General features: G+C 42.8%; 1 long non-coding RNA gene across 5 annotated transcripts in view; it reads right to left on the bottom strand.

The window, feature by feature from the left end:
- Nucleotides 1-7,031: 7,031 nt before the first annotated feature.
- LOC130290944 (uncharacterized) overlaps nucleotides 7,032-15,632 on the bottom strand; it is a 145,456-nt gene continuing 136,855 nt past the window's right edge. For all 5 annotated transcript variants that reach the window (XR_008847741.1, XR_008847745.1, XR_008847742.1 and 2 more), the window contains exons 5-6: nucleotides 10,484-10,575; nucleotides 7,032-7,835 (exon numbers count right to left, since the gene is read on the bottom strand). This is a non-coding gene — a long non-coding RNA (uncharacterized LOC130290944). The remainder of the gene's footprint in view (nucleotides 7,836-10,483; nucleotides 10,576-15,632) is intronic.

Genomic DNA, 15,632 nt, shown 5'->3' with positions numbered 1-15,632 from the left:
GCGTTTTCAGCATGAAAAATCTTGCTGAAAAACACAGCTTATACGCTACCTCCATACATATGTTTTGTACATAGATAGATAGTTTTTTTAATATACTTAAAAAAATCGCTTTTTCTTAAAGAAAACTGTCTCTGAAGATAACTCCACTAGGGGTTCCCATAACTCTGGGGTTACTGACGAGTCCCACAGCAGTATCAGCTTGTCTATGGGTCATGGACAAGAGATGGCTGATGCACAAGGCTGCAGGAGAAACATAGCTTGCAACAACACTTCTGTAACACAGAGTCTTACCAAACACGTTTCTTCAGCTGTTGAAAAACTACAACTCCAAGCATGCCTGGATAGCCAAAGGATGTATGGGCATGCTGGGAGTTGTAGTTTTGCAAATGCTGGAGGCACACAGCAGAAGGCAACACTGCTGTAATAAGAAAAAGAATTATCCAAACACTGTATTATCCAAACAACTATTCAAAAACTACAAGTCCCAGAATTACAGGCCGGAGTGTAACTAGAAATCACAAGGTCCTGATGCGAAAAATTGTCCTGGGCTCCACTACCCCCTGACGACCCGCTTCCCCAATCCCTGACGACCCCCTTACTTGGCCTCTGTGCACAAAGATATTAAAGAGGTATTCCAAGCAAAAACTTTTTTATATATATCAACTGGCTCCGGAAAGTTAAACAGATTTGTAAATTACTTCTATTAAAAAAATATTAATCCTTCCAATAGTTATTAGTTTCTGAAGTTTTCTGTCTAACTGCTCAATGATGATGTCCCGTCCCGGGAGCTGTGCATGATGGGAGAATATCCCCATAGGAACTGCACAGCCTGGGACGTGACATCATCATTGAGCAGTTAGACAGAAAACTTCAGAAGCTAATAACTATTGGAAGCATAACATTTTTTTAATAGAAGTAATTTACAAATCTGTTTAACTTTCCGGAGCCAGTTGATATATAAAAAAAAGTTTGGGCCTGGAATACCCCTTTAAAGACTTACTGGCAGGGCCAGACTGGGACCAAAAATAGGCTCGGGCATTTTAAAATAAGCAGCCCATTTTTATGGTGGGGGTGCAACTGCTGAGACCCCATCACTCACCTTGGTTCAGTGGCTCTCCAGCTGTTGCAAAGCTACAACGCCCATCATGGAAGTTGTTGTTTTGCAACAGCTGGAGAGCCACAGATTGGGTCAGAATACAAAATGATATCAGTGAACTGAGTGACGTCTTCTCTGTCTTTCTTTTCTTCCTCATATTGTCTGAGCACCAGGACATCTTCCAGCTCCATCTTCTCTGCAGAGTCTGATGCCCGCACATCATTGATTCCTCAGTTTATCGGCAGATCCTCATTCTCTATTTAAAGACATAAATCATTATAATCCTGTCAAATACTGTGTCCCTGAATATAATACTGCCAGAAACTGTGCCCCTTGAATATAAAACTGCCACACACTCTACCCCCTGAATATAACACTGCCATACAATGTACCCCCTGAATATAAAACTACCACACACTCTACCCCCCTGAATATAATACTGCCACACACTGTGCCCCTGTATATAACACTGCCACACACTGGACCCCCTGAATATAACACTGCCACACACTGTACCCCCTGTATATAATACTGCCTCACACTGTACCCCCCGAATACAATACTGCCAGAAACTCTACCCCCTGAATATAACCCTGCCACCCACTGTACCCACCCAACCCCACACCCCATCCTCTGTCTCCTCACCTTCCTGGAGATCAGTGCTGTGATGTGGGGCGGCTGCACCTGCCACTGCTTGCCGTGTATCTGACCCCATTGCTACATATCCTGACCTTGCTTCTGTGCTGCCTGCACTCTGACCTTTTGCTAAGTGATCTGACCTTGCTACAGTGCTGCCAGTCCTGACCTCCTGCCTGTCCCTCACTACGACTCCGTCTGATTCCTTCTGTGCCACGCATCTCCTCAGCAGCCTTAGTGGATGAGTCATGCCAGGGGTAGTGACCTGGGAGCCGCCTGCCGCAGCAAGTCCATCCCACTGGTGAAAACCAATGGCTCCCTACCCTGGTACGGCTCACTTCATCGTCCACAACAGGTATAGTGGATCCACACCACCAGCCGTTACACCAGTATACCATACAGTATCTGTATATGTATTATATATAAGTGATTATATACAGTGCCCATATAGCAGTAGATACCAGCTGTACGGAGATTTGTATACCATATAAGTGATTATATACAGGACCATATGGCGGTAAATATCAGCTGTACACAGGATCTGTATACCATATAAGTGCTTACAGTTACATCTAGGGACTCACAATTAAGTCTTTTTTGATAGGCGGTGACTTCTTTTTCCGGTGGAGTCTGCATTTTTCCATTTTCCCATCTATAGGCCCACTGTAAGAACAATGCCCATATGTAGGAAGTTAGGTAGCCAGGTATGTAGGTAAGTAATCTCAATAAATGTGTTCTGTTCACACTTTAATCACTGCCCAGGTGTGGAATTTCACCGCTTACACTGGTAATAGCTTAGATACAAATACTTGGGCTACAGCTCATTGTAACAACATATTCAGACACTCACGATTGGATGAATTCTTTCTTCCATGTTATTCTTAGTTTTCTGTAATATTCAAAGCTTAAAGCATGTTTCAAAAAGCAGAAGTATCCACGCTAGCAGAGGTATTAACATGCTAGCCATCAGGGTCTGAGGCAACGTTTCGGGGGTACACCCCCTTACTCATGCGTACTAGAGCCTGGTCTTCCAGGGTATTAGAAGAGATACCTCACATGTAGGTAATCAACCATATTTTTATCTTCATACGTGGTATCTAAACCAATATCATGGATTACAAATATACATTTACACGAAAGCTTTCAAACTACAGACTTCATTCTAGCAATCGTTCCAAGGTAGGTAATCCAATATGCCTCTCGTTCAAACTGTCATTCGCATCAATGTGAACTTGTTCTAATATTTGGCAGCGTAATTCATTAACTCTGTGTTGTCTTTCTGGAAGGTGTCTTGCTACTGTTGTTTCACTGTATTTTGTAGATTCCCCTATAGATTTAGTACTTAAAGCTTTTCTGATAGAATTTTTATGTTCTGTTAGCCTCACTTTTATTTTTCGGCTGGTTTGTCCAACATAGCAGCTCAACATTTTAACATGTATATAACATTTTCACATGGGAAAAAATCCTTACTAGATATTTTTTAAACCTTTTTTTGGATTATATACCGTATATACTCAAGTATAAGCCAATGTTTTTCAGCACAATTTTTCGTACTGAAAACACCCCCCTAGGCTTATACTCGAGTGAACTCTCTGCCCTCAGTGGTCTTCAACCTGTGGACCTCCAGATGTTTCAAAACTGCAACTCTCAGCAAGGAGTAGTAGTTTTGAAACATCTGTAGGTCCGCTGGTTGAAGACCACTGTGGCCTTCGTCACATCCAGACCCCCCACCCTTAGTTTTGTATTCACCTCCCCTGGGCGGGACATTAGGGTGAGCTGGTCCGGGCCACCTCTGCTGCAGGGACCGTCCGGTGAGAATGGTTAGTTGTTCCGGGCTGTCCATCTTCACCGGGGGGGCCTCTTCTCCGCGCTTCAGGCCCGGCCCCGGAATAGTGACATTGCCTTGACGACGACGCACAGGGACGTTTATGAGCAACATCCCTGTGCGTCGTCGTCAAGGCAACGTCACTATTGCAGGCCTGAAGCGCGGAGAAGAGGCCTCCCCGGTGAAGATGGACAGCCCGTAACGACTATCCCTCCCCACCGGATAGTCCCTGCAGCACAGATGGCCCGGACCAGCTCACCCTAACGTCCCGCCGAGGGGAGGCGAGTACAAAACTAAAGGGGGGGGGGGGGCTGGATGATGACGAAGGCTGCAGTGGTCTTCAACCTGCGGACCTCAAGATGTTTCAAAACTACAACTCCCAGCATGCCCGGACAGCCATCGGCTGTCCGGGCATGCTGGGAGTTGTAGTTTTGAAACATCTTGAGGTCCACAGGTTGAAGACCACTGTAATCAGACATTGACAAGTGGTGATGATGAAGGGTGTGTGGGGGGGTGGGATGATGACAGGTGGTGATGATGAAGGGGGGGTGTGGGATGATGACAGGGGGATGATGACAGGCAGTGATGATGAAGGGGGGTGTGGGATGATGACAGGAGGATGATGACAGGCGATGATGATGAAGGGGGGGATGATGAAGGGGAGATGATGACAGGGTATGGGATGATGACAGGGGGATGATGACAGGCGGTGATGATGAAGGGGTGTGTGGGATGATGAAAGGGTAATGATGACAGGCGGTGATGATGAAGGGGGGTGGGATGATGACAGGCGGTGATGATGAAGGGGGGATGATAACAGGGTGATTAAGATGAGGGTGTTAATGACGGGGGTCTGGATGATGACAGGGGGGATGATGTTTTTCCCACCCTAGGCTTATAGTCGAGTCAATAACTTTTCCTGGGTGATTGGGATGAAATTAGGGGCCTCGGCTTATATTCGGGTCGGCTTATACTCAAGTATATAGGGTATATCTTCCCCTTTAATTGCATTATTACAGTGTGAACATGACAGGCAAGGATATGTTCCCTTGCTTTTTGAACCCAGAAAATGTTGGTAGTCTTTCTTTCTCTCACTTATGTCACCTCGTATTTAAGTATTTCCGATTGTTTTCCCTTTATTATATATGAACATAGGAGGCTACTGAACTTAGGATCAGATTTTATTATTTCCCAGTATTTATTCACTTTTTTTTATTTTTATTAGATTGGTATGTATATCTTATGTACTAACGTAGACTACTCTATCCATTTTCTTTTGAGATTTCTTCTCTCTTCAATAGATCTTCTCTGTCTGTAAGGGCCACTTCACCTTCTATTCTCTTTAAATCTTTTTTTTATCATAGCCTCTATTTAAGAATTTATTTGTTTTAATCTCTTTATTCCTTTCATATTCTTCATATTCATATACCAATCTAATAAAAAAAAAGTGAATAAATACTGTGGAATAATAAAATCTGACCCTAAGTTCGGTAGCCTTTTTAAAGAACCCTCTATGTTCATATATAATAAAGGGAAAACAATCAGAAATACTTTAATACGAGGTGACATAAGTAAGAGAAAGAAAGACTACCAAACTTTTCTGGGTTCAAAACGCAACTGCCTGTCGTGTTCACACTGTAGTAATGCGAATAAAGGGAAAGACATACCGTATTTATCGGCGTATAACACGCACTTTTTAGGCAAACATTTTTAGCCTAAAGTCTATGTGCGTGTTATACGCCGATACCGCCCCAGGAAAGGCAGGGGGAGAGAGGCCGTCGCTGCCCGCTTCTCTCCCCCTGCCTTCCCTGGGGTCTAGAGCCCTGCTGCCGGCCCTTCTCACCCCATGGCTATCGGCGCCGCTGCCCGTTCTGTCCCCCTGACTATCGGTACCGGCGCCGATAGCCAGGGGGAGAGAAGGGGCAGCGGCACCCATTGCCGGCGCCGTTGCCCCATTGCCTCCCCCCATCCCCGGTGGCATAATTACCTGAGTCGGGTCCGCGCTGCTGCAGGCCTCCGGCGTGCGTCCCCTTCGTCGTTGCTATGCGCTGCACGGCGCGGCGCATGACGTCAGTGGACGCACGCTGGAGGCCTGCAGCAGCGCGGACCCGACTCAGGTAATTATGCCACCGGGGATGGGGGGAGGCAACGGGGCAGCGGCGCCGGCAATGGGTGCCGCTGCCCCTTCTCTCCACCTGGCTGTCGGCGCCGCTTCTCTCCCCCTGGCTATCGGCGCCGGTACCGATAGTCAGGGGGACAGAACAGGCAGCGGCGCCAATATCCTTGGTAAAATGAGGGTGCGTGTTATAGGCCGGTGCGTGGTATACCCCGATAAATACGGTATATCATCCAAAAAAAAAGTTTTAAAATCTCTAGTAAGGGTTTTTTCACATGTAATTCAGGAAATGTTATATACATGTTAAAATACTCTTGTGGAGACTGCTATGTTGGACAAACCAGTAAAAATAATAAAAGTGAGGTTAACAGAACATAAAAATTAAAAGTACTAAATCTATAGGGGAATCTACAAAATACAACGAAACAACAGTAGCAAGACACTTTCCAGGAAGATAACACAGAGTTAATGAATTATGCTGGCAAATATTAGAACAAGTTCACATTGATGCCAATTAAATTTCGAACCACAAACGTCTCTTGCAGCGAGAGGCATATTGGATTACCTACCTTGAAACGATTGCTCCATCCGGCTTGAATGAAGTCAGTAGTTTGAAAGCTTTCTGGTAAATGTACATTTATAATCCATGATATTGCTTAAGATACTGCGTATGAAGATAAAAATAAAAATAAATATCTAAATAGAAATATGGTTGATTACCTACACGTGAAGTATCTCTTCTAATACCCTGGAAGACGAGGCTCTAGTATACACGAGTAAGGGGGCATTCCCATGAAACGTCACATCAGACCCTGATGGCTCATAACTAGCGTGTGAAGACCTCTGCTAGCATGAATACTTCTGCTTGATGGAACATGCTTTAAGCTTTGAATATTATCGGAATGTGTTAACAGACAGAAAATAAGGTGTTGCTAACGGAAGTAACAGGTAGGTAATGCCCCCAGGTGAGTAGTGTCCCCAGGAGGTAGTGGCCCTTGGAGGTTATGCCCTCAGGTAGTTGATGTCCCCCAGGTATGTAGTCGTGCCCCCTGTAAGTAAATTCCCCAGATAGTTGCTCCCTGTAAGACCAGGCTCTAGTACGTACCCTGCAAGACCAGGGTCTAGTACCCATGAATAAGGGGGCGTTCCCCTGAAACATCGCCTCAGACCCTGATGGCTCCCGACTAGCGTGTGAAGACCTCTGCTAGCATGAATACTTCTGCTTTATGGAACATGCTTTAAGCTTTGAATATTATAGAAAACTAAGAATAAAATGGAAGAAAAAACTAATCTAATCGTAAGTGTCTGAATATATTGTTACAATGAACTATAGCCCAAGTATTTCTATCTAAGCTATGTAGGTAAGTAGTTAGGCATCCAGGTATAAAATTGGTAAGTTGGTAGCCAGGTAGTTAGTCAAGTAGATAGACTGCACCCCCCTCCACCCAGTGGCGGATCCAGAGTCTAATCTCAGGAGGGGCACTATCAGAGCATTTTGTGTTAGCGGACAGAAAATAAGGTGTTTCTCACGGAAGTAACAGGTAGGTAAAGCCCCCAGGTGAGTAGTGTCCCCAGGAGGTAGTGGCCCTTGGAGGTTAGGCCCTCAGGTAGTTGATGTCCCCTAATTATGTAGTCATACCCCCTGTAAGTAAATCCCCCAGATAGTTGCCCCCTGTATGAAAACCCCCTATGTAGGTAGTAGTTAGCCACTCCTATTAGTTTGGTAGTTTGTCCTCATATTAGCTAGGCAGGAACATAGTGGATAGTCCCCCACATTAGATATAGGCAGCAGAATTCCCCCACATTAAGCATAGGCAGCAGAGTTCCCCCACATTAGGTATAGGTAGCAGAGTTCCCCCACATTAGGTGTAGGCAGCAGAGTTCCCCCACAGTAGGTATAGGCAGCAGAGTCTCCCCATACTAGGCATATGCAGCAGAGTCCCCCACACTGGGTATAGACAGCAGAGTCCCCCACACTAGGCATAGGCAGCAGAGTCCCCCACACTAGGTATAGGCAGCAGAGTCTTCCCCCACAGTAGGTATAGGCAGCAGATAGGAAAATTTGCTCATCTGATTATGTCCCACACAGCGATCTCCTCCAGAGCACATCAGGGGCCCCCGTCTTTCATCCTCATCAGTGCAGTGAGTGATGTAATCGGCACCTGCAATGTGAAGCAAGGGCGAAGGTCACATCTCCTCTCTGTGTAGGCCGCAGATGCAGCTTACACAGAAAGAAGGCTTTCAGCTGTATCTGCATGAGCCGTGCATATAGCAGAAAACAGCGCTGTCAGCCTGGGCATCCAGGAGAAGTGTCCTGGATCTTCAGAAGCAGTAGCTGGCCCTTTACCCGGCCGGGCCCTCAGACCACATCTGAACAGACCGTCCGGTAAGTCCGCCCCTGCCCCACGTCTATTCACACGTACAGTATTCTGCACAGATTTGATGCACAGGATTTCAAGCTGTGTTCAGTCATTCAGTTTACATTGAAATCTGCGGCAGAAAATCCTACACATCAAATCTGCGCAGAATACTGTAATAGACCATTAGTATGCTATTTTTTAGTGTAATATGGGTGATAAAGACATAACATGATTTCTGTACCTAATCAGGATAAGGTACTGAGTAACATACAGCAGTTTGTAATTTTCTGTGGGATGTCATAGTACGCTTTAAGGTAACTTTTTAGGATAAGCTATTGTGTGTACATGAGGCACAGCACTATTTCTGGCCATTATATATATGGTACATGGCATTTTTACCAGAGTTTTGTTTTGCAGGTTTCATCTCTAATTTAAATTTTTCTCTAAGCTAGTGGGTAGAATATAACCTTGATGATGGCTTCAATACACTGCAAATACACAGAAGGGGAAATCTTACTTTCATATGTCTTTATAATACATCCTGACCAGTAACAAGGAGGACATACAGATCAGTACTGATCAGTGTAAGCTGTAAATAAAGCCCTGGGATGAGATCTGATACTTCAGTCAGCATGTGTACTCACTCTTTTTTCTGTACGCAATTTCTCAGATTAATCAGTTTTTTCCAACATGGTCTACGCTCCATACTTTAAAATCTATGCTAGTGTAGATTTTAGCTACAACTATTGTTAATTCACTAGCATAGTTCACTAGAATAGATGTCCAGCACAAGCTAAACCACTTGCTAAGCAAAACTTTGTTGAGTGGCTGAGGTGTTGTAAGGTTTTGGTTGAAGGTTGAACAGTAAAGTGTGCATTTGAGCTGCTGAAGGCCCGAGTAACTGTATTTTCTACATTGCAAATGTATTTTCTTGTATTTTTTCCATACAGAGTCTTAGAGCACGCAGAGAGTTAAATCTTGTTTAAATTTATATCACATTGTATTTTCAAAAGTGTATTTTTCTTTACAGGGAGCAGTATTTAGTTACAGCTAAAGCTCCTAGCCAATAAATGCATGACTTGTCACAACATCACTCCCTAGCCTGGGAAGAGGTGGGTCCAGTTATCTCTTTAGTGAGTTAGTTAAAGCCTAGCCTTTGGAGAGAGCATACCAGTTTCTCTTACATCATAAATTCCTGAGGAGACTGATTTAAGTGAGCCTAAAGTATTGCTAGAATCAGGCTTACCAGCAACAAATAGGCCACACAATCAACTAGTCCTGTCTACATGAAAGTCAAGCTTGTTGGCTAGCAAGTACCGTCCTTCTCAAAGGATTAATTAGCTCTTCAGCATCATTCCTAAGGGGTATCACAGAGCTAAAATGTTCTCTGTTGTCTATACACTAGACCTAGTTTTTCTTACGATCAGACATGTGCCCACTTGTTAAAGGGGTACTCCGATGGAAAAAGTCTACTGGTGCCAGAAAGTTAAACAGATTTGTAAATTATAATTATTCCAGTACTTAGTAGCTGCTGTTTGGTCGACAGAACAGCTTCATTTTTAAAGTACATTGTGGGGTTTACAGAGGGACTCTGGGTTGCTTACATCATCATACCAACCCACTCATACAACTCCTCGGACATGCACAGGAAGACACATCTTTTATACTAAGCCTTGCCCAGTTGTGCAGAGGGCAATGTAATTGCTTGGAAAGATGTTTTACCACCAATAAACCATTCCATTGCTTTGTACTACCTGCATTTCTGGTTTGGTTTTTATTCCTACAGGAACCAGAAGCTCCTTCTCAAGGGTCCTTTTCTCCTATCCACACTCCTGATTTATGGTAGCCTGACTAAGTATAGAAAGTAAAGCATGCTTCTATATGAAAGCAAACAATACGGTTAATTGTATCACCGCTGGCAGAAGTTTGTTAGAACTTTTGTGAACTCTGTGTTCTTGCTACCGTATGTCTTTAAGAGCATTATACAGTTTCGGAGATGCACACTATTTATAGAGAAAATAATATATTTGTATAATGTCATGCACAACATATAAATAGTGGAAATGCCACATGTGTTGTTGCTGAAAGAAAAAAAAATCACAAGGGATTTACTAACTGAAAGTGGTGATTTCCCTGGGACGCAACTAAATATTTATGATCAGGGGTTTTATCTTGTCTCTTGGGTATGGCTGTGCTATGTGGATGGGAATTGCTAAGTATGCTTAATTAAGACACAGTTGCACATTTTATGCATCACTTCACATCTCCAACGTGGGTAATGATAACATGGAGGCTTATATTGTCAGTATCCGGTACTATCATTACTGTAGGTTCTCCGTGAACATACACAGTAGGGTCTTTGTACATATTTGGATTGTATTTTTGCATTTGTTGCTGTCCCAGATATCAATCCTTCCTATTTAAAATGTTGTTTCATGTATTATACATACCTATATATACACTCCAGGATTTGATGTCTTATTTCTCTCTTACTTTCTCCCTGAATACCTTAACTGCATAACCTTGAATTTGAAATTATAAGCTGCAGAAATCAAAAGAAGGGGTTTGGGCATTTCATAGTGCATTACACCACTGATGTTATCTTCTTACTTATCTATATGTTATGTGTAATTTCTCTGAATTTTGCTATCTTTACAGCTTAAGTGCCTCCAAGAATAATGGAGTTTATCATCAATCTTATATATGCACTGAAAGTATATGTTCATCTATAATTTACAAACTGTGTGCTCAAGCTGCGGCTCTCTGTATAATGGACTCAAATCCTGAGGCTTATGAAACTTTTAGAAAATGCATTATTTCTGCAGTCACCGGACAGCAGTGAAACTGAGGCAGTTTTCTAGTTAATTGTAAGTTTTACTTCTGATGTGTATACAGGTACCATGAAGATTGGACATCAATGAACCCCTTAAGTGACCTAAATACCTTAGTTACCATGTGGGACTATATGTGATGGTACAACAAGTGCTTGCTCATTGCTCTTTCTTAATTTCTCCCATCCTGTAATAAATGTGCAGCCCAGACTTAATCTGGCAGAACATTCCCTCCTCCTCCATCCTCCGCTTAGGCCCTGGAGGTGTCTCCATTCTAAAACAATTAGAACTACTAACCTTTTCCTTTAAACCAAAATCTCCAGAAGCTCAGAGGGAATTTAATACGGCTAATAACAAGGAAATTAAATAGCCTCCCCTGGGCCTGGGAAAGCAGAATATTTCACATTCTCAGCAGAAAATGACAGATTTGGCAAATAGGCAGGAAAATAATGCACTTGGGGATCACAATGGTCTAGCCTGAATATTGATGTCAATAGAACATAAATCAATGTAATTGTAAAGAGAAATGGTTTACAGCTTACTCATTCACACAAATATCAACATTTTGCTCATTAAAAAAAAACATTGTTCTGGTTTTGATTTATATCTGGAACTGGTAGACTTGACATTATGTAAGAAACATCCATATCACAATGGTGTATCAGAAAAGCTACCACTCTGCCATGAAAAAGAATGACTCATGCTACCAATCTGGACTGTGACAAAAGCATTACCTGGGTGGATGTGAATGTTCTGGTTTGCAATGTTTTTGGCTAAACGGGAGAGAGGTATGTGGTGTCCCGGTACAGGACCTTGTCCTGTCCCTTGTGTTAAGTCCCCTCAGCTAGAGTTCCTCCATCTCCACAGGGCTCTCCTGCAGGGCTTGCCCCTTGGTTGTCTCATATAATTGTGTTTATATGTATATTATTTAATGTATAGGTAAAATAAATGTATAGGACCTTCCCATGTCATGTGATCTACAGTTGTGAATGTACGGAGGTTTAAGGACCTTTCTGGGTCATGTGATGTACCCAGAGTTCACTGGGTTCAGGACTTACAGGTTTGCTGGCCAATGAGCTTAGTCCAGCCTCCTTAGTATATAAGGGGCTGTAGCCACTAAATTCACTCTCTTATCTCCCGGATCCAAAGCAAGCACAATCAGCATATCTTCATTCAATTCATCTAGGCCAAAGCCTAAGAACCAGCAGCCACTAAAACCGTGAGTTATAAAGCTCAACCTATCAATCTTGTGTGACTACTATTCTACTCAAATCTTATTATTAGTAGCACGGTGGCCTGCAAGCTCATTACTACAAATCCCAGCAAAGCCTGTGAGGAACCTGCATCCCGGTTACCTCGAGAGAAACTGTTTAATTGTAAAGACTGTTGCATAAGAGTTCAAGTAAAAGTTTCCAGTTATCTCATAAAATCTGCTGTGGACATTCTTATCCCTGCCGTTTGTGGGCCGGTTGGTGGAAGGACCTCCAATACTAAGCATACCGCACCCTGGCGTCACAAGAATTAAGGGTTAATACCAGCAGACCCTGTTACAACATTGCCTCACCCAGCTCACCACAGGTGTTCAAGGGATTCCTAGGTTTTTAACCTTTAATCTCTATACATACTGTAGATCTAGAATGTAGGAACCATACTCAGGCAGAGAATTGTGGGAGCTAGATCTTTGGGACACATTAGCTCTTATGTGGCTGGAACCCAGTGGGCGTGTATCCTATGAAGCAAATGAAAAGCACATCCATGCAAAAGAGAAAAGCAAAGAGGAAAGCAGTTGTAGTGGGAAAGAGAGCAGCAATGGCCACGGCCATTAGTAGGTATGATAGACCACCATAGATTTGTGCCCCATTACTACAAAAAAAAAAAACTACCTTCATCCTGTACATCTCATATAGCTATTTATTGGACCTTTTGTTTCCCAGTATAGCTAGGAGAAAAAAATGATGCAGGCAACCAGGTGTTGGAGCATTTGTGGCCAAAAGGAGTCTGACTACTTTCTTTGGGTCAAACTACTAAAGAGGTTCCCAACTACTATAGCATGGGGTAAACTACAGTGGTCGCTCAACATACAGTATTAATTGGTTCCAGGAGGACCATTGTATGTTGAAACCATCGTACGGTGAGTACATATCTCTATGGAAAACTGGTAATTGGTTCCAGGATGACCATTGTATGTTTAGTGTATGGGTAGTATTTAACAAACCAGCTTGCCTCCAGCTGTTGCATAACTACAACTCCCAGCATGCCTGTACAGCCATTGACTTTCTGAGCATGTCGGGAGTTGTAGTTTTGCAACTGCTGGAGGCACACTGGTTGGGAAACATTGATGTATGGGGTGTATTGTGTGTACTGTATGTGAAGTGTGACAGTGTCCCAGATTATAAAGACACTGCATATCATATCAGAGATACATCCATGACATCTTTATAATCTGGGATGGAACCACCACAGACCTAGACAATTTCATCTCTGAACGAAAAAATCTGGAATGTGGAGTTCACCCACCACCACTTTCTGAATCATGCAGAGTTCCTGGATGTCATCGTGTCACACAACGATCATAACCAAATCACCACCAAAACATTTTTCAAATCTGTAGACGGAAATAGTTACTTAGATTATACAAGCTGTCATTATCACAAATGGATTCATAACATCCCTTATGGCCAATACAAACGCATCCGCAGCAACTGCACCACTAACAAAGACTTCAACTACCAAAGCAAAATACAGGAAGAACAGTAAACTCAAAGCTATTATCCTGGACCAAAAAACCTGCCTATAACCCAAAATAAAAACAACAGAAGACTCCTCAGAAATCAAAAGAACATACAGTTCCAACTTTCTCACCACCTACTCCACCGATCACAAAAAAATAAAGAAAATCCTCCAAAATCATTGGAGTACCCTCAAATTGGACCCATTCCTGAAAGACGTCTTACCAGAAAACCCACAAGTCACCTTCAGAAGAAACAAAACCCTGAAAAGCATCCTAGCCCCAAGCAATCTGAAAAACCTCAAAAAACCCACCTTCTTAAACGAGGGGCTTATAGGATCATACAAATGTGGCACTTCCAATTGCAAATGCTTTCATAGCATAACCAACCGGAAAAAGGATTTTACATCCAATACCACAAAAGAAAACTACCCAATAAAAAATCTCATGACCTGCAAATCATCCTTTGTAGTATACTTACTTGAATGCACATGCGGCATCCAGTATGTGGGTAGAACGACTCAGACCCTCAGTGCACGATTGAACGAGCACCGCTTCAACGTGAATACCGGCTATCCACTACATAGTGTGTCCCGCCATGCCGCTGCCACCCACAACTGTGATTTTGCCCAATTCCAGGTGATGCCCATTGAACAAATCCCTCCCACATGCCACCGAAGGTATACGCAATTATGCAGAAGAGAGAACTTCTGGATATTCAAACTAAAAACCTTAACACCTCAAGGTCTTAATGAATATTTGGAACACACCACCTAAATGTGTGACACTTATCACTAATATGCTTGCAACCACCGGAATACAGCAAGCACCGGGTCTCAGCACCTGAAGATCGGTCCCTTCTACTCACATATAAAATTACGTTTGGTAGGCACTGCTACAATTGACCTAATACCTCCGTTCTTGCGAATCACCGCCTATCTCAGCAGTTTGGCTACAACGATATCATCTGTCAGTTTTCATCCTGCGCGAACCACACTTTACTAACATAATGCAAACCCCCATAAGCATAACATGGAGAGGTAGGCACTCTTCTGATTGGCTGTGCAAAAATGTCCTACAGCCAACAAAAGCTCCTGTTTAAATTGGTACTCCGGTGGAAAACTTTTTTTTGTTTTAAATCAACTGGTGCCAGAAAGTTAAACAGATTTGTAAATTACTTCTATTAAAAAATCTTAATCCTTCTATTACTTAGCTGCTGAATAGTACAGAGAAAATTATTTTATTTTTGGAACACAGAGCTCTCTGCTGACATCATAACCACAGTGCTCTCTGTTGACATCTTTGTCCATTTTAGGAACTGTCCAGAGCAACATATGTTTGCTATGGGGATGTTCTCCTACTCTGGACAGTTCTTAAAATGGACAGAGATGTCAGTAGAGAGCACTGTGGTCATGATGTCATCAGAGAGCTCTGTGTTCCAAAAAGAAAACAATTTCCTCTGTAGTATTCAGCAGCTAATAAGTACTGGAAGGATTAAGCTTTTTTTAATAGAAGTAATTTACAAATCTGTTTAACTTTGTGGAACCAGTTGATAAAAAATAAAAAGTTTTCCACTGGGGTACCCCTTTAAGATCACCACCCCTTTTAGGAAATGTGGCCCGTTCTATGCCCTGAACTTGCAGGGTAGAAATACTTCCTGCATGTTGTAGGGCACAGTGGGCTGAAACATCTGAAATGTGACGTGTATTAAAGTGGGGAATATCAGACAATTGCTTCCTTACCCTGACTTACCCCACATATTGAAGTCTGCTCTCTAGACATGATATAAGGTAAACCACATATGAGGTATTACAATTAATATATTGTTTAATATTATATGTGGTTCCAGTAACCTAAGAAGTGAAAGTATTGCCCATGGACATTCTGGAACAGCATATGCAGAGATAATGTCTGCATCTGTATGAACCAGGATGTCAGAGCCATGTAGGTGTTGATTTGTCCGAGCCAGAGACCAAACTAGAAGATAGTAGTTGTTCTAATGTAGGGGCACGTCTGGCAACACATCTGTAGCCTCCAGAC

This window comes from Hyla sarda, chromosome 9, assembly GCF_029499605.1.
Source record: "Hyla sarda isolate aHylSar1 chromosome 9, aHylSar1.hap1, whole genome shotgun sequence".
Taxonomy (NCBI): domain Eukaryota; kingdom Metazoa; phylum Chordata; class Amphibia; order Anura; family Hylidae; genus Hyla; species Hyla sarda.
This window is presented reverse-complemented; position numbering and strand designations above follow the sequence as displayed.